Source organism: Macaca mulatta, chromosome 9 (assembly GCF_049350105.2).
Source record: "Macaca mulatta isolate MMU2019108-1 chromosome 9, T2T-MMU8v2.0, whole genome shotgun sequence".
Classification (NCBI taxonomy): Eukaryota; Metazoa; Chordata; class Mammalia; order Primates; family Cercopithecidae; genus Macaca; species Macaca mulatta.
In genome coordinates, this window is record NC_133414.1 from 14434472 (window position 1) to 14443359 (window position 8888).

Genomic DNA, 8888 nt, shown 5'->3' on the forward strand with positions numbered 1-8888 from the left:
GCTCTGGAGCCCCTATACTTGGGCCACTCCCGTTCTATGGAATGTACTTTCGTTCTCAATAAATCCTTGTGCGTTTTGTCCCATTTTTTGTCAGAGATGCCGAGTACCTGGACACCTTCTACCGATTACAACTGCAACCTCTGCCTCCTGGGTTCAAGCGATTCTCCTGCCTCCGCCTTTTGAATAGCTGGGATTACAGGTGCGCGCTACCATGCCCAGCTAATTTTTGTAATTTTAGTAGAGCCAAGGTTTCACCATGTTGCCCAGGCTAGTCTTGAACTCCTGACCTCAAGAGAGCTGCCTGCCTTGGCTTCCCAAAGTGTTGAGATGACAGGTGTGAGTCACTGTGCCCGGCTAGTGTTGTAGAAGTTTTTTTTTAACAACTACCTACTATCTCTCCTGGTTCTAATAGTAATTTTTTCCCAATCGTCTAGGGAGTTGGAGAATTCAATCCAATCTCTCGTGGAAATTTACATCAATCTAACATTCCTCAATCTGGAAAAGATCTTATGAGTCTTCTACTTCAAACCATTCATTTCAAGATGTGGAAACTAAGGCTCAAAGAGATAAAGTGACTTATCCAAGATCCCAGGTAAAGTTTCCAAAGAAATCAGAACTAACATCTAGTTCTCCTGGTAAGTGTGTGTGTGTGTTTCTACTACAATTTGCTACTCCTCAAAGATGTGGAAACAGGGGCCCTGCCTCTGAACAATACATGAGAGGGAGCCCATATATTGTTCTGGATGGGTTAGAGGTGGACATCAGCCACCAATGTACAGTACATTATTACCCCTCTTTACTTTTGCTATGGTAAAGGGACAAGGAGTAGCAACCTGGGAGGAAGAGAAATTAGCTTTTGACCATAAACCTATAGCATTTGCCTCGAAATCAGTTTGAAGAAACCGTGACAGAACTCAACTCTGGAGCCCCAAGTATGCGTTCCTTGGATCCAAGGAAAATCATGCCTTCCACCAAGCTCTGTAAGAGGCAGAATTGCATGGCACTTTATAAATCGATAGGGGATTTTTGTTTGCTTGCTTGTTTGTTTGTTTCTTGGGAGCTAGAGGTGGTAGCAGGGTCAGCTGCAACAAGATGGTGGTGAAAAATAGCGAGTACATGGGGAAAAAAGGAAGCTGCACATTTCCTCCCAAAATACAGAGGGTGCCTTGACCTTAAAGTCACCAGGGGCAGAGAGAACACCTCTCCCTGGCAGTTGATTTTGACTCAAAGTACAAAACAGCTGAAAGATGAGAGGCAACAACCGGCCATTGTTTGAATCTACAGACATTCAAGTGAAGTTTTGTCTCCTCTGCATTTTTACATAATGCTAAGAAAGGCTGGGATTATCAAAGATGGAAACTAAATGATCTCAGGATAGCCTCCTCACTGTTCTTTACAACACTAGCAGCATTCTTGCCCCTCAGTAGTGCTTACCCTGAGAAGCAACCATTTTTCATCCTTGATACTCAGCTCAGTGCAGCCCTGACAAGCTCTGAGGGCAGGAACCGATTTTGTTGGACCTTCTTGAGAACTATTGGCTGAGGAGTGTGGGAGCCTCTGTGGACTGTGTGGGGTTCGTGTTAACTTCGACAGTTGCTTATAATGGAGTCAGACTAGTTTTTTCATATCTAAATTGATTTCATTATTTTATATTCTCAAGTGGAGAATGAAGTTTGGGTAAAAGCAAGTCCTGGCTACATGTCGAACTCAATCATCAGCCTTTCTTCTCTCCGAGGCTCCTTTCTTTCCCACGCATGTGGTGAAGATGCATAGGTTAGTTTCAGTCTTTCCCAAGTGGCCTGTCAGCTGTGCTCCTGGAGTCTGTGGGCTCTCCCTTCCCTCCGGGATCCCACTTTACTGCCAGCTGGGTGCTAACACACCCTTTGATAGGATGGCATTCCCTGTCCCTGGTTCCAGTGGGGAGATGGGACTGCATTAGTAATTAAAAACTTAATTTGAATTAAAGTCTCCTTTTTAGTTTAATGTAGTTTGAATTAGGTTTTCTAACATTTGGAACCAAAGAATCTTGACTGAGTTCACTTCACTGCTATATATATTTAGCTTGTTTCTATCAACCTGGCAGGTATCTATTTCTCACGCGTGGCACACTCAATGTAATTTATTTCTTTTCACCCTCTAAGTGAGCTCTATGTGGATTTTTCCATGTTTCCACCTGTTCCCTAGTGGCTGCTACTAAAGGGTATGGATAATTAAATGAAATTTCATTGTAGGGGGTGAGATGGATTTTATAGTAATGTGCTAAATATGACTTTCCTCAGTGTCCAAGACAAAAATCATTTAAGAAGTGAAGCCTTCCCAGTAGATCCACTCAATGGCATATTCCAGTTCCTACCCATTTTCCAAAGTGCTTCATCTCTACAATCTTCCAACACCATATGAACTCTCTACCCACCTAAAGTGTATCCTGCAGTGCCTCAGCCCCTAGAGACAGCTCCCCAAATAGTTGCTCTTATTAATATTCTACTCTGCAATTAGCTTGATGGCTTTGGAAGCAGACAGTTCAAGGTTCACAAACCTAGCTCCATCACTTACTAGTTATATGAATGAGGAGGAAGTTAGCCTTTCTGACCTGTATTTTCCTCATCTGTACAATGGGGCTCCATTTTTTATTGTAAAATACTTGCTCCAGGCCAGTTGTGAAGATTCAATAAGATAATAAAGAAAAAAACAAACAAACCCAGAACCTGGTGCAGACTAAATTATAGCCCAGGGCCTCACACTGGGGGGGCCCCCTCCACATGGGTCAAAGCCATTAGGTATAGTCCTGTGTTCATTTGACTGTTGTTAGTCAGTCAGAGTGCACCTTGTCAGTGGTGCTGAACATCTTTTTAATAGCATTGGATTTAAACCATGCTGACCTTATTCTAGCCTTCAATTTCTTCACTCACAGTACCCTTTTAAGGAAAGAACAACTTGGCAGTATCAAATAAGACCAGCTGCCCTAAATTAAGATTTTAAACATTTAGTTTAGTTCTAGTTTGAAAAGGACCAAATGTCTCCCAAAAACTCTCTGATGTCTGGAGAAGTATTTTTATTTGGAAAGGGCACCATTTTGTTCTCTAAATGCCTTGAAGTTGGCTATTCATAAGATATTGCATTTTTAAATTAAATAATTAAAATCTAAGCTGTTTTCCAATTGCTCCTGATATGGTTTGGCTCTGTGTTCCCACCCAAATCTCACCTTAATTCCCACATGTTGTGGTAGTGACCTGGTGGGAGATAATTGGAATCTTGGGGGCGGTTTCCCCCATACTGTTCTTGTGGTAGTGAATAAGTCTCCCAAGATCTGATGGTTTTATCAGGGGTTTGTGCTTTTGCATCTTCCTCATTTTTCTATGGCCACCACCATGTAAGAAATGCTTTTCACCTCCCGGTATGATTCTGAGGTGTCCCCAGCCATGTGGAACTGTAAGTCCAATTAAACCTCTTTTTCTTCCCAGTCTTGGGTATATCTCTATCAGCATCAAGAAAAGAGACAAATACAGCTCCCTACGATTCCTTTTTAAGATGTGGTTTTCCCTGGGATGTCAAGCTCAGTTCTACTGAGGAAAACACATCTCCTGGGAGAAGAAATGGGTTTTTAGGGGTGTGCTCTTTCCACTTCTGCTATATTGTCTTTGCTTTTAGGGATAATTAAATCAATAAAAGACATTGCTAGCTGGGTGTGATGGCCCATGCCTGTAACCCCAGCACTTTAGAAGGTCAAGGTAGGATTGCTTTGAGTCCAGGAGTTCTAGACCAGTCTGGGCAATATAGTGAGACCCTGTCTCTACCAAAAAAAAAAAAAAGAAAAAAGAAAAATAGGCAGGTGTGATGTTGCATGCCCATAGTCCCAGCTACTTGGGAGGTTGAGAAAGGAGGATCACTTGAACCTGGGAGGTCCAGGCTGCAGTGAACTATGATTGTACCACTGATACCCCAGCCTGAACGATAGAGACCCTATCTCAAAACAAAACAAACAAAAGAAAAACATATTGCTTTTTGATTCTTGGGCGAAGGCCTATAAGTTAGAAACTTTCGTCCATCTAGGTTCATTGGAAATGTCATGCAGAAATGATAGCTTGTAGAGAGGATGAAGAGGAGTGAAGGAGATCGATGAGTTTGGAATCAGCAAATGAGGCTCAAGTGACCTGAAGACCCTTACTGGGAGGGTCCCTGTATGAAATCAATGCCAGACACCATGGGCCGATCACCCACTAATGATCAAACATGTGGGAAGTTCTTACCATTCATGACCTCATGGACCCTGACGCTTTTAGTCCCATTTCACAGATCCATTCCAGGGCTGTCTGACCCAAAAGCCTGGCCCTTTCTATTGTACTAGCCAACCTTTCTAGGACTGAGATGAGACAACTACAGTGCAGGTCTACTCGAAAAGTCACCACTTCTGCAAAAAAAGATCTCACATCTTCCCATATCACTCTGTACATCATTCTGATGGCTTTGGTAAACAGGGAGGAAGCTTTGGGTAATGGAATGAGCAAACCCTCAAGGCCCTGGGGGCAAGTCTCAGCTCTTTTTACTAGTTGCATGACCTTGTGATGATAATAGCTGAATAAACTGAACTGTGTACTCCCAAAATTTGTATTTTGAAGCCCTACCCGCAACGTGATGATATGGCAGGTAATTAGAGTCAAACGAGATGTAAAGGTAGATGCTAATGTAATGGCATTGGTGTCGTTATAAGAGGAGAAGATACCAGAGAGCTTGCTCTCTCTGCCCAGGCAGAGGGAAATGCCATGTGGATGCATAAAGAGAAGGTAGCTGTCTACAAGCCAGGAAGAGAGCCCTCACCAGAATTTGAATCTTCTAGCATGTTGATCTGGACTTCCAGGTTCCAGGACTGTGGACTGTGAGAAAATGAATTTCTGTTGTTTAAGCCACCCAGTCTGTGGTATTTTGTAATAGCAGCTCAAGTAGACTCATACAGTGGTGAATACCATTCTAAGCACTTTAGAGACATCAACTATCCTAATGTATAACTACGAGGAAGATATTATCACCTGTATGTTACAAATGAGAAGCCAAAAGCTTAGCGTGGCCATATGCCTTAGGGGTGAAAAATAGTTTAGATAATACACAAAAAATACCAGCCCCAGCAGAAAGAGATCAGGATTGGCCCAGTGCCAAGGATGACAGAGATTGAATGCAAAGGGGAACAAGGAAAGTTTTGGGAGTAATGGAAATATTCTGTGTCTCATTTTATATCTTGGAGGTAGTCACATGGGTGTATATATTTGTCAAAACTTATTGAGCTATAGAGTTAAAATGGGTATATTTTACTGTATGTAATTTATGACCCAAAGATGATTGAAAATTTTTTAAAAAGTGGTTGTAGCCAAAAAGAAAGATAGGAACTAGAGTTAGAACATTTGTGTCTGAATTGAATTCCAGCTCCACCACGTATTATTTATGTGCTTTTGATCAAGTTATTAATCTCTCTGGGTCTCTCAGCCTTCAGTTTTTCATCTCTTAAATGGTAGTAGTGTTTTCTCAATATACATTTTAAGACTGTTATGAAAGCATTTCATACTATATTTTATTCATTTTTACATTCATCCAACAAGCATATAAAGAGCACATACTGTGAGTCAGGCACTGTTGTTATAGGCAGGACAGATGCACCATTCTGGGAAGTACAGCAGGAAACCAAACAGAAGGGGGACAGGAGACCAAGATAGGGGGACTGCTTGAGCCCAGGAGTTCGAGACCAGCCTGGGCAACAAAGTGAGACCCTGTCTCTATTAAAACACACACACACACACACACACACACACACACACACACCCCTATGTATGTGTATGCATAAAACTGACAGGGACTCTGTGCCCATGGAGCTAATTTTCTTTTTTCTAAATAAGGGATTTATTAGCTTTTTTTTTTTTTTTTAAAAAAAAAAACCTTTTATTTTAGGTTCAGGGGTACATGTGTAGGTTTGTTATATTGGTAAACTCTGTCACAAGGGTTTGTTGAACATATTATTTCATCACCCAGGTACTAAGCCTTGTACCCAATAGTTATTTTTTCTATTTCTCTCCTTCCTCCCACCTCCACCCTTTGGTAGGCCCCTGTCTCTGTTGTTCCCCTCTGTGTATCCATGTGTTTTCATTATTTAGCTTCTACTTATAAGTAAGAACATGCAGTATTGGGTTTTCTGTTTCTGTGTTAGTTTGCTAAAGATAATGGCCTCCAGCTGTACCCGTGTTCCTGCAAAGGACATGATATTGTTCCTTTTATGGCTGCATAGTATTCCATGGAGCTAATTTTCTATAAAAGGAGAGGAAAGACCACAGACAAGTAAAATCACAATTGCAGGTAGAAATACAGTCTATGAATGAAATTAAACAAAGCCATGTTATTACCTAGGGAATATATTGGAGAGAATGCACAGGGAAAGGCTTCCTGAACCTTCAGGGGGTGTCTGAACCAAGTTTTAAGGAAGGAGGAGGAGATCATGCAAGGATCTGAAAGAATGGGTCTCCAGGCAGAAGGAATAAGAAGTGCAAAGGCTGGAATGAGCTTGGGCAGTCAAAGAATCGAAAGCCCAGTATGACTGGAGAGGAGTGAGCCAGGCCGAGGGTTAAGGAACAGGAAGAATAGTTCGAAGTGGGTTTGTGATGAGCATGGATCAAAGGCTATGTTGTGGAAAATTCTTCATGGTGGGGACAACAATGGAAGCCAACAAACTTGTAGGATGTCACGACACTAGCACAGGCACCAGGGCTTGGACCAGGCTGGTGGTCTTAGAGAAGGAGCAAAGCACGTGGACTCTGGATACACGCTGGCGATTGGGTCAGCTGGGCATGCTGCTGTATTGAGAGAGGGGAATAAGAAAGAAAAGACTCAATAATGGCTCTGAGTGGTTTTAACTTCTACAACTGGGTAGATGTTGGTGCCCTCTGCCGAGGGAAGGAAGTGTGGAGCAGGAAGCCCAGAGCTCTGGTTTTGACTTGCTAAATTAGACACGCCTATTAGACAACCGCGTGGAGATGGCAGGTCTGCAGCTGGATATGAATCTGGAGCTCAGGGGCAAGTTCAAGGCTAGAGATGCAAGGAAATGCCTAGAGCAACATACAGCATTTTGTTGTTACCTCTCCTTGCATTCACTCCAAGAACCACCACTTCCTCCTGTCACCTTCTAAAGTATATTTCATTCTCCCTAGATGCCTACAGGGGTGGGAGCTCAAGTGTGGGGGCAGGAAAGTGAGGTGAGCACAGAGGTGGTTCTCACGGTTCTCAGTAGACACGAGACACGATAGCCAGTCACTGCACTTCAATGAGTAGTCTCTTTCCTGAAGGATCATATATATTTGCAGGCTCCCTGTAAGGAGACAAGGTCTAGCTCTGTCACCTAGGCTCGAGTGCAATGGTGCAATCACAACTCACTGCAGCCTTGACCTTCTGGACTCAAGCGATTCCCCTGCCTCAGCCTCCCAAGTAGCTGGGACTGAGTCGTGTGGTGCATGCCACCATGCCTGGCTAATTTTTGTGTTTTTTGAATAAACAGAGTCTTGCTATGTTGCCCAGGCTGGTCCTGACCTCTTGGGCTCAAGCAATCTGCCCACCTTGGCCTTTCAAAGTGCTGGGATTACAGGTATGAGCCACCACTCCTGGCCAGTCCTTCTCATTTTAAAGACTACCTTCTGGTTGGGCACAGTGGCTCATGTCTGTAATCCCAGCACTTTGGGAGGCCAAGGCGGGCGGATCACTTGAGGTCAAGAGATTGAGACCATTCTGGCCAACATGTGAAACCCATCTCTACTAAAAATACAAAAAATTGACTGGGCACAGTGGCTCACGCCTGTAATCCCAGCACTTTGGGAGGCTGAGGTGGGCAGATCACAAAGTCAGGAGTTTGAGACCAGCCTGGACAACACGGTGAAACCCCGTCTCTACTAAAAATACAAAAATTAGCCAGGTGTGGTGGCGGGTGCCTGTAATCCCAGCTACTCAGGAGGCTGAGGCAGGAGAATTGCTTGAAATCAGAAGGCAGAGGTTACAGTGAGCCGAGATGGTGCTATTGTACTTCAGCCTAGGCAACAAAGCAAGACTCCATCTCAAAAAAAAAAAAAAAAAAGAAAGAAACACAAAAAATCAGCCAGGTGTGGTGGTGCGTGCCTGTAGTCATAGCTACTCGGGAGGCTGAGGCAGGAGGATCACTTGAACCTGGGAGGCAGAGGTTGCAGTGAGCCGAGATTGCGCCGCCCCACTCCAGCCTGGCAACAGAATGAGACTCCTTCTCAAAAAGCAAACAAACAAACAAACAAAAAGACTACCTTCTAAGAAGCACCTTCTTGACCATCCTATCTAAAATGGGTCTTCTCCCTTAGCTTCCACTCCCATGGTGGCGTTTCCTCACCCAGCACAATGTTGGTTTCATTGAAAGCAGTCATTTGTAATGATAATGACTAGTTCAAGTTCATTGTCTCTCTCCACCTTTGGAGAGAGGGTTTGACTCTATATTGGAAGGAGATGTACCTGTCGTGGCAATCCTTGTCAGCCAGAGCTAGCATAGTGCCTGTCACACCCTAGGTGCTCAATAAATGTCTGTTGAAGAACTTAATGAGCTATATGTGAGATATCATGGTTCAGAGTGCATTCATTGAAGCTCCAAGCATGGGCTGAAGCAGCCTTATTCCAGATCACCAGGCCCTTAGCCCAAGACCAGAAATGGGTTTTTAAAGATGGCACAGGGAGCAATTATCGGGGAGTGTGGAGACAAACAACATGGCAAATCTCCAAGCCCTGCCAGGCACTGGGCGCCATTTGCATTCATCACTGAGCACCACGGCATATGCAAGCTTGTTAGCAGGATCATGGGCCAGAGATGGATGGATCCACTCCAGCCTCCTGCTAAGCTCCTGAAA